Source organism: Xyrauchen texanus, chromosome 24 (genome assembly GCF_025860055.1).
Source record: "Xyrauchen texanus isolate HMW12.3.18 chromosome 24, RBS_HiC_50CHRs, whole genome shotgun sequence".
Classification (NCBI taxonomy): domain Eukaryota; kingdom Metazoa; phylum Chordata; class Actinopteri; order Cypriniformes; family Catostomidae; genus Xyrauchen; species Xyrauchen texanus.
In genome coordinates, this window is record NC_068299.1 from 14,209,155 (window position 1) to 14,225,743 (window position 16,589).

The window sequence follows — 16,589 nt, forward strand, 5'->3', positions numbered from 1 at the left end:
AAATACAAATTATAATAAATAATGAGTAAGCGTTTGAAAACTTTTGACCAGTAGTGTATACACTTAAACGCCTCAACAAACATAAACTTTAGCTTCAAAATAAATATACACATCAGCTTCACAACTTCAACATGAACATATTTCTCTGTCACTAATTCTCTCTGTCTCTCTGGCATTCTCTGCAGCCTTTTCAAACTCATCTCCATTGTCACTGTAATGAGACACAGGTGTTAAGCATCAGTAATCACCAGGTGATGGCCCTTACCGCTTCCTCTCTCCCGATTGACAGACACACGACTACGTCCTGCTGCACATATACCATGCCAGTTTCCTGGTGAAATTAAAACTAGAGGTGCTACAACAATGACTTGTATTCACTTTCACATAAATCATGTGTAAAACCCCAGAGCTTTTTGCCCTGTTCCTCACACAATGCTTATCTTACAGTCATAATCTTATGACTGTAAAACACTTTAACTAAAGTACATGACTGAAGTTTAGGTGTAAGGTTTTGGTTTGGGAAGAAGGTTGTGGCAGGGCGGAGGGCGGGGCCGGGTAGTGATCATACACACCACAATCAAGCCTAGGAGGTTTAAAGGCCGACTGCAGAGTATCGTGTGGGAGAGAGAGATCGTTAGCGGACATGTCCGTCATGTGTGATTATGTTGTCTTTTAAGTTTACCATTAAACTATCATTTATATTATCAAGCCGGTTCTCACCTCCTCCTTTCCATTGAATACCTTTACAAAGGTTTTGTTGGTTTTAAACTCGATAGAGCATTACTTTTAAAAGCCTCATCTGTTGAGTCACGTGACGCCAATCCAACAATGGATGTGTGAAAAACTGCGCACTTTGCTAGTTTTAATACCTTTTAATAACATAAACTGGTGGGATTCGATACTCTCTGTTCCAAAAATGTTTTAGGAGGAGATGCAAACGGCTGGAGTTTATTTTGTGATATAGTGTTTCTTCAAATACGCCTTTCCCCGCAGGAAGCTGAACATTTTGGAAAGATCATTACATTGATAAGTAAACATCTACAACTCAAATTTCTCAAACAGAGTAAAGATAAATTAGGAAGTGTCATTATTGTTTTAGCTAAAAATCAGAGACAACGTCTTATTTTGGTGAATATTTATGCACCTAAAGTTGATGATGAGGGATTTTTTTTTTTTTGATCTTGAAGGGATGTTGCAAGCCACTGGCACCCCTCATGATATAATATTGATTTTAATATTTTGATGGACTCAGTCCTTGATCACAGTGAAACAAAAGTGCGCAAGCCCCGTACAGCAACAGTGACGCTTCACAGGATGTGCAAAAATCTTAGTCTTACAAATATTTGGAGACTTTTGAACCTGCCTGGTAGGGACTATACATTTTTTCTTCAGTCCATACGATTTTCTCTAGGTATAATTTTTTTTAAAAATATATCTAATTCCATTATTTCATCTGTTGTTGACTGCTCAATTGGAAACATTTTTATCTCGTATCATGCCCTGATGTGTTTAGAGGTGTTGCCACATATGGAGAAAACAAAATCATATAGTTGGCACTTTAATTTTTTTCCTTTTGCAAAACCCTGAATTCCAACATATGCTAAAGGCTAAAATCAATGTCTAAATGGAGACCAACTGGTCCTCAGTGTTCTCTGTGGGCATGGCTTTGGAGGCACTTTAGGCGGTTCTTAGGGGCCAGATCATATAGTATGCCTCATTCACCTAAAAATCCAAAGCACAAGAACTTGTTGAATTTTAAGGGAATATTAAATGTGCCGAGGCAGAGCTTAAGAGACCAATGTCATTGTGGCAGGGCGGAGGGCGGGGCTGGGTCATGATTATGCACACCCAGTCCCTTATCAGGCTAATCAAGCCTCCGAGAGGGATAAAGGCTGACAGCGGGGGATTTTGCGGGAGAGAGAGATAGTTTACGGACATGTCTGTCATATGTGTGTTTGTTGTCTTCTGGTTTAAGTTTATTATTAAAATATTATTTATATTGTCAAGCCGGTTCTCGCCTCCTCCTTCCCGGGTTTCGGCACCAGTGTAAAGGGGTTCAATGGGTAGGAGGAGGTGAGAACCGGCTTGACAATATAAATAATAGTTTTAATGATAAACTTAAAAGACAAACACACACATGATACGACTGAGCAAAAAAATTATCTTGATTCTGAGATAAACTTGGAGGAGCTTGGTGAGGTAATTAAGGCCTTGCATACAGGCAAGGCTCCAGAGCCAGATTGCTTTGCCGCTGAAGTTTTTAGATTTTATGCTTCAGAACTGGCTCCACTTTTGCTAGAAGTTTATACAGAATCAATAAAGAATGGAAAGCTTCCACACCATGATGCAAGCCCTGATCAGTCTGATTCTTAAATAGGACAAAGATACAAATGAGTGTAAGAGTTACTGTCCAATTTCCCTGATCCAGAAGGTACCTTTCTTCCCGGAGGTGCATGACGAGTTGTCAAAGTCGTGGAGGGCACCTTTTACTCTTTCCCCTGACCTTCTTTCCCAGGGACAGGGCACCCTCTGGCATCCACGCCCAGACCTCTTGAACCTCCATGTCTGGCCCCTGGATGGGATGCGGAAGATCTGAGTGACCTACCACCTGCAGTCGTAGACATGATCAACCAAGCCAGAGCTCCCTCTAGCAGGCAGCTGTACGCCCTAAAGTGACGCCTGTTCACAAATTGGTGTTCTTCCTGGTCTGAAGACCCACAGAGATGCGCAGTTTGGTCAGTGCTTTCATTCCTGCAAGAGAGGTTGGAGGGGAGGCTGTCCCCCTCCACCTTGAAGGTGTATGACTTGATTATCAGGTTCCTTAGAGGCGCCCGGAGGCTGAACCCTCCCCGGCCAAGCCTGTTGCCCTCCTGGGATCTCTCAGTGGTCCTCTCAGGCCTTCAGAGACCCCCCTTCGAGCCAATTGACTCAGTTGAGCTCAAGGCCCTCTCCTTGAAGACGGCCCTCCTGATACTGCTCGCTGCTATCAAGAGGGTTGGGGACCTGTAAGCATTCTCTGTCAGCAAGTGTTGGGGCATTGGGGAGGGTTACGTGTGGCAGATACAGTTGCTTCTAGCATGCAGCAGGCTGCTTGCACCTGTGTCAACAGTTCACGTAACATGGTCTAGTGCATGGCACTTTGAAATGGGGCCCCTTGTGTCACTACATTCGACACAACGTCGAGTGAGTGACAGAAGGGCAACGTCATGGTTACTTTTGTAACCACCGTTCCCTAATGGAGGGAACGAGAAGTTGTGTCCATACCACTGACAGACACACGCCCGCTTCCCTTTATACCTATATGTCTAGGGGTGGGACATGGAAATTCTGTCTGCCAATTTCTCGTTGGCCTTTTCTCAAGTTCAGAGGTATGCGAGGCTCTCAAGAATGACCCCTTGTGTCACTACATTCGACACAACGTCTCGTTCCCTCCATCAGGGAACGGAGGTTACAACAGTAAACATGACGTTCTTGCCCCTATTTCGCCATTGCAAAGCCTTTCTATCAAACTAACTGGAGTAGTTAAGTTATCTTGCATTTGCATGTGGACAAAAGTGTCCATAATGTTTAATTCAGACATTTATTTAAATATTGCTTCCAGCATGTGGCTGAACCCAAAATTATGAATTAATAAGTCCCTTTTCTGCTGGACAGAGTAGATTGTGAGGGAGGTTAGTAGGCTCAGTGACCTGTTTGAGAGTGGAGTGTTGAGATCCTTTGAAAATTTGGTTTAACATTTTGGGATCCCCAGGTCTCAATTATTTAAGTATTTACAGCTACCTGCCACCTGCTTTATAATATTTTTGGGAGTAGCATACATCCCCTAAATGTGTGCGCATGCGTGGGGGGGGGGGGGTGGCGGGGGGGTTGGGACGTGAGAGGATAGAAGAGATGAGGAATGGGCTGTGGTTAGTCTGTCTGGAGCCTCTCAATCAGGGATCACTATTGCTGATGAAGTGTGCTGAAAGCTTCTCTAGGCCTTGCTGATGCAGCTACATTCAGGGTGAAAGGGCACATTTTAGGGGCTACATGCTGGGTATTAATTTAAAACACGGCTGTCCTGAGTATCTATGTATCTCTGTTCTTTAAGGATGGTCCAATGCTGCCCTCACTGATTACACCAGTCACATTGAGCAGAGATGACAGTCTATGATTGAGGTGGGAACCACCTGTTAACCTCTCCTTAACAGTGACAGTCTCCCCAGGGGTTTCAGCTTGTAGAGAGTAACCCTACTTTCTCAGCTCTACTTCAGTTCTGTGACTGAGATCGCTTGGTAACAAACCACAACTAATTGGACAGATGCATATGCTGTGACAATTGGGTTGTCATGGATACCAGGTTACCAGGACCTGATATTTGATAAATAGGTTGGAATGAAACACAGGCAGGAGCAGAGATACTGTATGTCAAACACATAATCATGTCCATGATATTAAAAACATATGAAAGCCTTGGACATGCAAGTGGAGATTTGCACACTCTTGACTATATCAACAACAGCAGTCAGACTTTCCAATGTGTAGTATGGTATTGCAGATTAATGTTACATTATATGGTATTCATCTGTATCATGTAGTGAACACCTCTTACAATCTATGCATTTAAACACAGGTTTGAGATCAACGATAAAATAGGATTTTACACAAGGAATTGTGTCAATATGCTGCCAGGAATGCTGCTCTGTTTTCTTTAGTAGGTAATAAAAATGGATTCTGTTCAATGGAGCCTTAAAGGAATATTTCATCCAAAAATTAAATTTTTGGATGAATACAAACCCGTGTATTGTTATTTTTTCCATGGAACATTAAAGGAAACATTTTAATTAATGTACCTTCTTTTCCATTAAAAAGGATGTAAAAGAATCATAAATGTATCGTAAAAGTTGTTCATTCAACTTGTGCGCTATATTCCAAATTATTTAAAGCCAAACAATAGCTTTGTGTGAGGAATGCTCCTGTCCCCAATCAATGTAATTGTATGGAAAGAAGTGACCTTTGTTAATTTCTCCTTTACGTTCCACATAAGAAAGAAAGTAATTAGCTTAAAAGAAAGTACATTTTTATGAGGGTGAGTAAATGATGGCAGTAGTTTAATTTTTTAATGAATTATTCCTTTAAATTACATGACCCATTGTTATTTGTTTTTGTATTCTAAATATTCTTAAAATGTGGATATAATAAAAAGTTATTACATTATTAGTAACCATAGTTAATAGAAACAATAGCTTTTCGGTAACACTTTAAAATAAGGTTCCATTTGTTAACATTATTGTTAATTACAACATATACTAATAATGTTTTTTAAATCAAAAGTTGTATTTGTTAACATTACACTGTAAATCCAAACACGCACACTCTACTTACATTTTTTCTGGAAACAGCTTGCACATAAATCTTTTAGTTTAGTCCAGCACATTAACATGAAAGTTTTGAGTACACTTGACACAAATGTAAGATTTTAAATGGTAAATGGTCTTCACTTACATAGCACCTTTTTAACCTTAGCGGTATTCAAAGCGCTTTATACTGCGTCTCATTTACCCATTCCCACACCAATGACAGCAGAGTTGCCATGAAAGGCACTAGCCTGCCATTAGCAGCAACTTTGGCCTAGGACTGCGACATGTGGAGTCATGTGGGCCGGGAATCAAACTGTCAACCCTGTGATTCGTGGCCAACCCATGCTACCACCTGAGCAATATTGTTTTATTTGTGTTCAGTAGACTGTTTAATTATATGCTAATTGCACAATTTATTTGTTGTTAATTGAACTTGAGCACATTAGGCTATGTGTGCTTTATAAATCTTAGTACAGTTAACTCAAAAATTAAAACTTGTTGACTTAACGTTCAAAAAATATGTCAAACTAACATGATATGTGTTTTTGTGTCAAGTGAACATTACATTTTGATGTTGTTTTGACATTTATGACCATTTCTGAATTTTGTGTCATGGATGAGTTAGGATTTACAGAGTAGTTAATGCACCATGAACTAACATAAATAATTGTATTTTATAAATTAACATGAACAAAGATTAATAAATGCTGTAAACAATATGTTGTTCATTGTTTGTGTGATATAGTGAATACAAGTTATGTTTATATATATTTCTATTTTCTATATAAAATTGCTAAATGTAATTTTTATAATACTGATAGATATTGTTAGATTTCCTATGTGTGCGTTATGTTAAAAAAAAAAAGAGTGTTATGTGCATTTAGTGAATTAATTATTTTAATTTGACGAACCTGCATTATGACGTCATCGCACGCTTCATTTAGGTGCGTGCCTGTAATGCACTTCCTTCATTCTAGTAGTGGGAAGTTCGGATCATTTTACTGACTCGGATCTTTGAGTCTCGTTCAGCAAAATGAACGAATCTTTTTTCGAGTCATTTCGTTCATTTCAGCAGAATATAATTAAATGTCATGTTAAATAGCCCAAAACATCAAGTAGTCTACTTACGAAAATGTTGATTCAATTTGAAATAAATAAATAAAAATAAACTATAGGGTAATGCAGCCAAAGCCAATTTATAAGAAACCGAAATGTTAATTTATTAATTGGGTCTTAAGTTTAAGCTATTGCAGTTAGTTCACCTCACCTCCTTTTTCTCCGCCTCTTGTGTCATCGGGTTCGAACTTCAAAACGTTAAAAATACTTAGTTGTCGATGTCGACTCGTCAGTGTCTGTGTGTGGGCCGTGTGGTGTGACACAGCAGCCAATGCACTCACTGACTGCATGCACATGCAGCATACCGGTCCGGATCCGGAAAGATAAATGATTAGTTCAAGTCTCGACTCTCGAGTCTTCGGGTTTGGGTTCGGCCGGGTCCGAGTCTTTCGTTCTTCCTGTCAGTCCCATAGAGACTATGATGTCAGTACCGGAAAGAGAAATGATTAGTTCGTCTCTTCGGTTCGAGTCGTTCGTTCTTCAAGTCAGACTCACAAACCCATAGCACAGCACTATGCAGAGACAGAAATGATTAGTTCATCTTTCGAGTCTGAGTCCTTCGTTCTTTTGTCACGTGACAGCCCTATTAAATACTTAACCTAGTTCATAATTCACATCATTCTTACAAACATGTTGTAGTTAGTTTTTTTATTTGATTTTTACTTTTACAGTTACATGTTACGTTTCTGGTCTCAAATTGTATCTTTTTTCATATGTATTTGTGAATTTCTGTCATGAAGATTCTTTTCTATAACATTGAATGTAGTAATGTAGAATGTAGTATTCATGCATTTTTCCATTCACTATGTTTTTTAGTCCATAAAAAATCACCTAAACAGTCTACGAGTTGTTTTGTGAAAAGTCACAGTATATAACTTAAATATGCAGTTATTTAATAAACCTATGAAACCTACACCTTTGTAACATAGCTTATTACAACACTGTGCACACTATATTGACTGGATGTTTATTGTTTGTTTATTTTTTGCCAACAATGCTTTAAAAAAATTGGATAACTATCCAAAAAGGAATTAAATAAAAATAAATAAAAAATAAATAAGAATGAAAAGGACACTATAAAGCCACAGAGCATAACCATATAACTTAAATCACAATATAAAGCCTAACACAATATTGCACAACAAGCCAGGCTTTTCAAATAAATAAAAAAGAAATAATTTTAAAACACACTGTGGCTATATATTTAGGGCCTGCTTTAAGGCATGTTTGCATTCAAAAAACAAGCTCCCGGACCTTGGCTGGGCTGAGCCTGTTTCTTCTGTCTGAGATAATCTGCCCAGTCTTAGAAAATACTCTTTCAGATGGTACAGATGTGGCCACAATGCAAAGTCTAGCCTTCATGACCTCAGAAAGGCTTTTATAAACAGGTGAACATCTCCTCCACCATGCCAGAGGGTCTGATGTACGGGGTAAGAGTGGTTCCACAAGGTAGGCCCGCATCTCAACCATAGCATCTGATGTAGTTGAAGAGGTAGCAGAAGGCCTCAAGCTTGCTACCCTCTCATCAAAGTCTTCCCAAAACATGGCCCCTGCACTGGAAGTCACACCAGAATCTGGAGGATTCTCCTCTTCACTCTGAGTTGGGTTAATAGCTGCTGCAGCTGTTGTAACCCTCTTCACAGTCTCTTCTGCTGCCTGGTGGTTGACAAAGGCTTGCTTTTTGAACCTTGGATCCAAGCAAGTTGCATCAGCAAGCTTCTCAATGAGCTCCACTCTGCCAAACCTTTTAGTTATTTCTGACATTAGGGTGTCCACTAGTTTTTTAACAGCTTCAAATCTGGATGGATTCCTTTGATTCCGGGCAACAATCCTCCGAAGACCTCTGGTCATCAAAATTATTTTGGAGGCAGTCACAAACCTACAAAAAAATTTACAATTGTTTACATACTGTACATATAACAAAGCCAAAATCAATATTACACATAGAAATACATGCATGATTAAGAAATATAGAGTTTAAAATGTGTTTTTTTATATGAATGATAATCAAAAAATTTAAATTTAAAAAATACTTACTTTTCTGCACTCACTTCTGTAGTGACCTCCTCAAATGGATGAATAATATCCACGATTTCTCTGCAGATTTCCCATTCATCAGGCGACAAGGTTGGCAGAGATGCATTAGTGAGAGCCAGGGTGGAGATGATTGGCTCTTTGATTTCAATAAATCTTTTTAACATATAAAATATTGAATTCCACCTTGTGGCCACATCCTGTTTTAAGCGCAGCTGCTCTTGACCCATCTGTTTTTGCGTGGCCTTCAGCTTATCTGAAGCAACTGTGCTTCTATGGAAGAACTCAACAGTTGTCTTGACCTTTTGCAATATTGCTTGGACCTCTTTCAGTGCAGCTCTCACAATGAGGTTCAATAAATGTGCAAAACAAGGTACGTGATCCCAGTGGAGGTGGTCTTTCAGGGCTGAAACAATGTTGCTGGCATTGTCTGTGACACAGGCTACAATTTTGTCAACCACACCCCATTCATTTGTAACCCTGGTCAACTCACTTGCCAGGTGAGCAGCAGTGTGTCTGTCTGTCAAGACAAAGCAGTCCAGGAGAAAAGAGGTCATCTGAAAGTCCTCTATGAAATGGCAAGTCACAGCCATGTAACTTGTGGTGGTCACAGAGGTCCAGCAGTCTGTTGTAAGACATACAGCAGATGCTCTCTTGATTGTGTCCATGATGTCAGCTCTTAACTTCTCAAACAGCCTAGGCATTACAGTTTTTGTTAGAGTTTTTCTGCTAGGTAGGCTGTATGATGGGTCCAGAAGATGTGAGTATTCCTTAAAGCCCTTATCCTCCACTATAGAAAAGGGCTGAAAGTCACAAGCAATCATTTTGACCAGAGCCTCATCTAGTTTGCTCTGTTTTAACGGATCCTCCATTGGACGCATTATGAAACTACTCATAGATGTTTGCTGCTGTGGCCTCCTTGACCTAACTGCTCCTTGGATGGTGGTAGGTGCTGCTGGTATACTGGATTCTGCAGATGAGGTGCCAGCCAAAGAAGTTGAATATCCAGCAGAAGAGGTGCTGGTGGTGGACACAGCTCCAGCTGCTGCAGGGCCACCATCTTCAATCTCTGTTCTAATTTGTGCTAACAGCACAGTTGGATGTGAGCTTTTCAAGTGTCTTCTCAAATTTGAAGTGCTTCCTCCTTTAGTAGAAAATTTTTTCTTGCAGATGTTGCATTTTGCCTCAGTGGCCGAAGTTGCAACAAAATGAGTCCAAACATCACTCCTTTTTCTAGAGCTCAACATTGTCCTGATCTGTCTCTTCTCTGCTCCTCACCTTGCGCAAAACAATGGGGGATGGGTGTGAAAGGGTCACTATCCCCTTGGTGACAGCCTTGAGTGACAGTTGCAATTCATCTCAACCATTGGCTAAACTCTTGTTTGAACCAAACACACATTGTGTATGTGTGTGTGTGTGTGTGTGTGTGTGTGTGTGTGTATATATATATATACACACACGTTATATATATATATATATATATATATATATATATATATATATATATATATATATATATATATATATATATATATATATATATGTGTGTGTATGTATATATATATATATATATATATATATATATATATATATATATATATATATATATATATATATATATATATATCCTAATAACAATAATAATAATAAAAACTAAAAACATATTAACAATAAAAAAGAGATGGACAGGGACAATAATAAGATGGACCTTTTTATTTTTCAGATGATGTTTATTGTACATATATTTTGATAATTGTATGTTAATTCCCAACATATAAAACAATGTACATTCAGACGCAGTCAATAATACGAATCTAATGTTTTATTTGATGCGAGATACCAGCTGTCACGTGACAAAAGAACGAAGGACTCAGACTCGAAAGATGAACTAATCATTTCTGTCTCTGCATAGTGCTATGGGTTTGTGAGTCTGACTTGAAGAACGAACGACTCGAAACCGAAGAGACGAACTAATCATTTCTCTTTCCGGTACTGACAGCATAGTCTCTATGGGACTGACAGGAAGAACGAAAGACTCGGACCCGGCCGAAACCGAACCAGACGAACTAATAATTTCTCTTTCCGGTACTGACAGCAGCATAGTCTCTATGGGACTGACAGGAAGAACGAAAGACTCGGACCCGGCCGAACCCGAAGACTCGCGAAAGATGAACTAATCATTTATGACTTCATGTACCTTATGCGATGTTGCGCGCATGCGCGGTCAACACAAAATGAACGAATCACTCTCTGAGACAACTCGGTAGTCCCGAGTCATATTAAAGATTCGTTCAAAATGAACGAATCGTTCATGAACGACACATCACTACTTCATTCAAGACAGCGATGAGAAAGCATCACATCAGCATTCTTCGTTTAATCATATTATACTTCTTTTCAGGTAACTGGGCAACAAAATGCACAAAAGACACTTCTGTTTGAGTATAAACACTGTCAAGTGGAACACTAATGATTTGAAAGCAGTTCTTTTTACTTTATTAATTGTTTGTCATGAGTTCAGTGTGGCCGAGCACATGGTTAGCATGGGTGCTCCGTGATTAGCGCGACAGCCCGCAATATGCAATAAATGCTCAAAATACAGCAATGTAATTCGAGTTGATAATGTTGTTTCAGAGTTATGAATTATCATCGACTTACATATTTGGTCATTTAACCCCCCTTTGATCTCTGTTAACTGTGAGTTAGTTATACATTACATTTTGGTTGAGTGAATTTCATATGCGTCTTAATTGAATGTAATACATCAGACAATATACTCCGCAGTATTCACATTGAGGATGTGGTTGGCGTACTAACTGCATAGCTACATTCATTTCATGTCATATGTAGTAAGGATATATGTATTAATGAAAATTGTATATCTTGTTTCAGTGCTTAATGTGTACATTCTGGAAATCTTATTCTGCTTGTAAAGAATATGAGATTTAAGTGTCATTTTGTCAGTAAATACTGCATATGAAAAATGTTTGAAGTTATTTGTGTTTATAACCAGTCATTAATATGCAAAGACGTGATACCCGAGTTGATAATGTGCTGAACTATTGTAAAATTAGTATGCTGTTATTGGGATTCATAGTAAAGACAGCTATGAGAAGCCATCACATCAGCATTCTTTTTTTAATCATGTTATACTTATTTTCAGGAATACTGCATTTGTTCACAATATCCAATGCATTAACTAATGGAACCTTATTGTAAATTGTTTGCTGAGAAATTAAAGTCATTTAGAAGAATGACTCAATTTTTTTCTTTTTCTTTAACATGTCCTAGCTTCTGTACCCTAAGGCAAGCTATTCCTGGAAAATGTAATGAAGGGATGCAGGTAATGAAAATAATGTGAAATGAATAAAAGAGCTACAGCTGATGAGCTCAACACTAACTGTTCCTACAGTGCTGCTACACATCCTACTGTTCTACCACCTCAGAGAAGGGTTGTAAGAGAGAGAGAGGGCAAAGAGGAGAGGGGGAAAAAAATGGAGCGGACCGTTAAGAGGACACGTCGGACAAGTTGGTTCCACCTAAGAGAAAAAAGCTGTAAGAAAAAAGTAACGCGTTTTTTTTTTTTTTTAAGTAGAAGTAAAAGCTTGGATGACAGAGTTCCAGTAGAGAAAACAAATGAAGAGTTTTGACTGTTTACTCAATGAGCGAGAAAGATGGATAAACCGAATAAGAGAGAACATGGAGAGAGAAAGAAAGCGACCAGAAGCCATGTTGATATTGATGTAGTGAAAGGATACTGTGTGTGCTTGCATCCAGGAGTTCTGCTATGTTCAGTTTAAACTTTCTTTACAGTTTAACAACTGTATTCACTTAGTATTTAATTGCATAGTTATTTGTTCATCTGACTTAAGTCCTTTATGCAGTGGTTCCTAACTAAGGGGTCCTTAAAGATTTAAAATTGTGTTATGTTACACCTGTTAAAAAAAAAAATACTGACTTTGAAATAAATAAATCACAGCAGTCAAAATATTAAACTAATTAAAAGCAATACATCTCAAGAAATCTACACAATACAATGCATTCATTTTACAACTTTACTAAAGCACGGCCAGCCTTCAAGCAGGCTAATTAGCCGAGGAGAGTGATAAAGCCAAGCCGTATGGGGACTCACGGCCTGGCCCGCTAATAATACAACTTTAAAATGTTTATCTCATCAGACAGTCTCAGCTAATCAAATCAATATCAAACTGGGTATAATTTAGTAAAAATGATAATACTCTCACCATTTACTCACCCTCATGCAGTCTCAATGTTATGTGACTGACATTTGCGACACAAAAATATATTTTGAAGGATGTATAAGGTGTTTTTTTCCATACAATGAAATTCAATGGGTTCCAAAACTTTCAATCTCCAAATGGGACATAAAAGTAATCCACATGATTTGTGTTTTACTCCATGTCTTCTGAAGTGAAATGATCCATTTGTGTGAAAAACAGACACACTCCTTATTCACTATTCATTTTGACATCTGCTGTATCCTTGGTATGTTCTTAAGAGAAGAGCTCAGAGCACTGTACACAAACCAGACAAAGTGTTACCAGGTTTGCAGTTTTCACGGCAAGTTGGGCTGTTTTGAAAATGCAGACACGAGTCGTTAAAATTGTTTTTTGGGGGGGGTCCTTTTAAAAAGTACCGTGGTCTGAAAGTTTGATGTTAATCACTAGAAAATGCAACATCTTTTTGATGTACAGTATAATGATACCAGGATTCAGGGCCGGATCTGGCCATATGGGTCCTTGAATGATATAACTTGCAAGGAAGGGCAGCCAGTGTAGAATCTGGTGAGTAAGATGGTGCCCACATAGGGAGTTGGTGCCCTGTGCAAGACTGCGTAATATGTGTATAGGGAGTAGCAGTACTGCCAGGATTGAGAACCTGGCAACAACTTGCAGCATCAGTGAGTAACCGTCTTTAAGCCTACGTCTTTAAGTGTTCCAATCAGGTCGACTGTCAAGATTTACAGTGAATAAGGATATTATACAAAGAAATGTTGGGACCACTGTTCCCCGTCTGTCGCTCACTTCGACATTGTGAGCGACACTAGGGGTCTCTCTTGAGCACCGAATATACCTCTGATCTTTGAAAAAAGGCTAATGAGAAGTTGGCAGACAGAATTTGCATGTCCCGCCCCCGGACATACAGGTATAAAGGCGGGGAAATGCGTCTGTTGCATTCAGAAATTTTCTTTGGAGCTGATGGTCGTGTATGCAGCAAGCTGCGAGTCACACACCTGTTCCTCTTCCTCTTAGCTGATTCTGCCGTTGGATCTACGGCACACATCAGCGGCTTTCTCCTTCTAGAGTTTATAAAGAGTGATTTTCTCTAAAAGAGTTATTTTCCTCTTAAAAGGGCAATACACAGCGGCGTTGAACGTCTTTTTCAGGACACGTCTTTGTAAAGATGCCTTTCCGCCCCTGTGTAGTTCCTGGATGCGGTAGAATGCTCTCCGCTTCAGACGGCAACAGGTGCTGTCTCATGCGTCTGGGCTGCGATCACACTGAGGCAGCGTTTGTGGATGGTTCATGTTCTCATTGCGAGAACATGACCATGGCAACGTTGTGTGGCTTTCCTTCAACCGAAGGAACGCTACTCCAGCCGTTCCCATGTCGCTCCTTCCCACGGGATTGTGGACAATGTGTCTGGCGATGGAGGCGATCTGGGGATGGCAGCGGTCTCGTTGACTTCCGTCCGGGCTCGAGGCGACAGCGGCTCGCCTCACAGCCAGCCTGCCTATCCTCTTGAGCCCCCCGAGCTGGATGAGCTCGTCGCTGCATCGGAGAGTGCCATCAAGGACTGCTAAAGCCTACAGTGCCACCGGACAGGCCACTTCTGCCCTGCATGCCATGGCCCTCCTGCAAGTCCACCAGGCCAAGGCACTTAAAGATCTGCACGAGGTTAGTCCTGATCCCGACGTGCTGCAGGAACTGCGCCCAGCAACCGACCTCGCCCTCAGGGCCACGATGGCCACAGCACAGTCACTAGGGCGATAACAACACTTGTGGTTCAGGAACGTCATCTGTGGCTGAACTTGGTCGAGATGCGCGAGACGGACAAGACACGCACAACCCACATTCTCAATAAAAGCGCAATGGGGACAGCCTCCCCTCCAACCTCTCCTGCAGAAATGAGAGCACTGACCTGACTGCGCACCTTTGTGGGTCTTCGCTCCGAGGAGAACACCAATTTTCGAACAAGCGCCACTTTAGGGCATAAAGTTGCCTGGTGGAAGGGGCTCTTGCTTGGTTGATCGTGTCTACGACAGTAGGTGGTAGATCATCTAGATCTTACGCGTCCCAACCAGGTGCAAGATGTGGAGGTTCCAGAGCTCTGGGTGCGGATGCCAGAGCATACCCCGTCCCTGAGAAAGAAGGTCCCTGAGAAAGAAGTCTCGAGTCTCTGGCCAGTGCTGAAACTGTCTCATATGCATCAACCCCAGCGACAAGGTGCTCAGGCACCTCAGCCGTTTAGAGCTTCAGGTCAACTGGGAAAAGAGCAAGCTCGCCCTGGTTCAGAGCATCTCTTTTCTCGGCATGGAGTTAGACTCCGTCTCAATGTCAGTTAGTGCTGAAATGCCTCGCCACCTTCAGGCCAGGCACAACGGTCCCTTTAAAATATTTCCAGAAGCTCCTGGGGCATATGGTATTCTCCGCGGTGGTCGCGCCGCTGAGGTTGATGCATATGAGACAGTTTCAGCACTGGCCACAAACTCGAGTCCCGAAACGAGCATGGCGCCGCGGCATGCACCATGTGATGGTCACCCCCGCCTGCCTCCAAACACTCTGGACAGACCTCTGCTTTCTGCGGGCAGGAGTCCCCTTGCCCGACGCGTCCTGGTCACGACCGACGCCTCTAGATTGGGTTGGGGCACCGTGTGCAACGGGCACGCAGCTGCGGGTCGTTGGAAAGGGGCCCCGCTCCGCTGGTACATCAACTACCTGGAGTTGCTGACTGTTTTCTTTGCCCTGCAGAAGTTTCTCCCACTAGTTCAGGGCAAACACGTCTTGATCAAATCAGACAGCACTTACGCGGTAGCGTACATAAATCGCCAAGACGGCATACGCTCTCGCCACATGTCACAACTCGACCGTCGTCTCCTCTGTTGCTAGCAGCGACTCAAGCCAGCGTGCAACTCACATCCCCGGCAACCTCAATGTGGTAGCGGATGCGCTGTCACGACAACTCTTGCCCAGTGGAGAATGGAGGCTTCACCCCCAGTTGGTCCAGCTGATTTGGGAAAGGCTCAGGTAGACCTGTTCTCCTCCCGAGAGACCTCCCACTGCCCGCTCTGGTATGTCCGAACAGAGGCTCCCCTTGGGGAAAACGCACTGGCACAAGTACGCATTTCCCCAGTGAGCCTTCTTGCACTGGTGCTATGCAAGGTAAGGGAGGATGAGGAACAAGTCACTCTAGTGGCTCCCTATTGACCCACCCAGGCTTAGTTCTAGGACCTCATACTCCTTGCGACAGCCTCTCCCTTTCAAATTCCCTTCTTTCTCAGGGATGGGGCACGCTCTGGCATCCGCCCCCAGACCTCTGGAACCTCCACGTTGGCCCCTGGACAGGACGTGAAAGATCTAGCTGATCTACCACCTACTGTCGCAGACACGATCAACCAAGCAAGAGCCCCTTCCACCAGGCAACTTTATGCCCTAAAGTGGCGCTTGTTTGCGAATTGGTGTTCATCTCGGGGCGAAGACCCAAAAAGGTGCGCAGTCAGGTCAGTGCTCTCATTTCTGCAGGAGAGGTTGGAGGGGAGGCTGTCCCCATCCACCTTGAAGGTGTATGTGGCTGCTATAGCAGCCCACCACCATGCAGTAGACAGCAAGTCTTTGGGTAAGCACGACTTGATTATCAGGTTCCTAAGAGGCGCCTGGAGGTTAAATCCATCCCAGCAAAGCCTGTTCCCCTGCTGGGATCTCTCAGTAGTCCTCTTGGGCCTTCAGAGACCCCCCTTCAAGCCTCCTAGAATCAGTTGGACTCAGTGCCCTCTCCTTAAAAATGGCCCTGCTGATCACGCTCATCTCCAAGATGGTCCGGGACCTGCAATGTTCTTTGTCAGCGACACTTGCCTGGAGT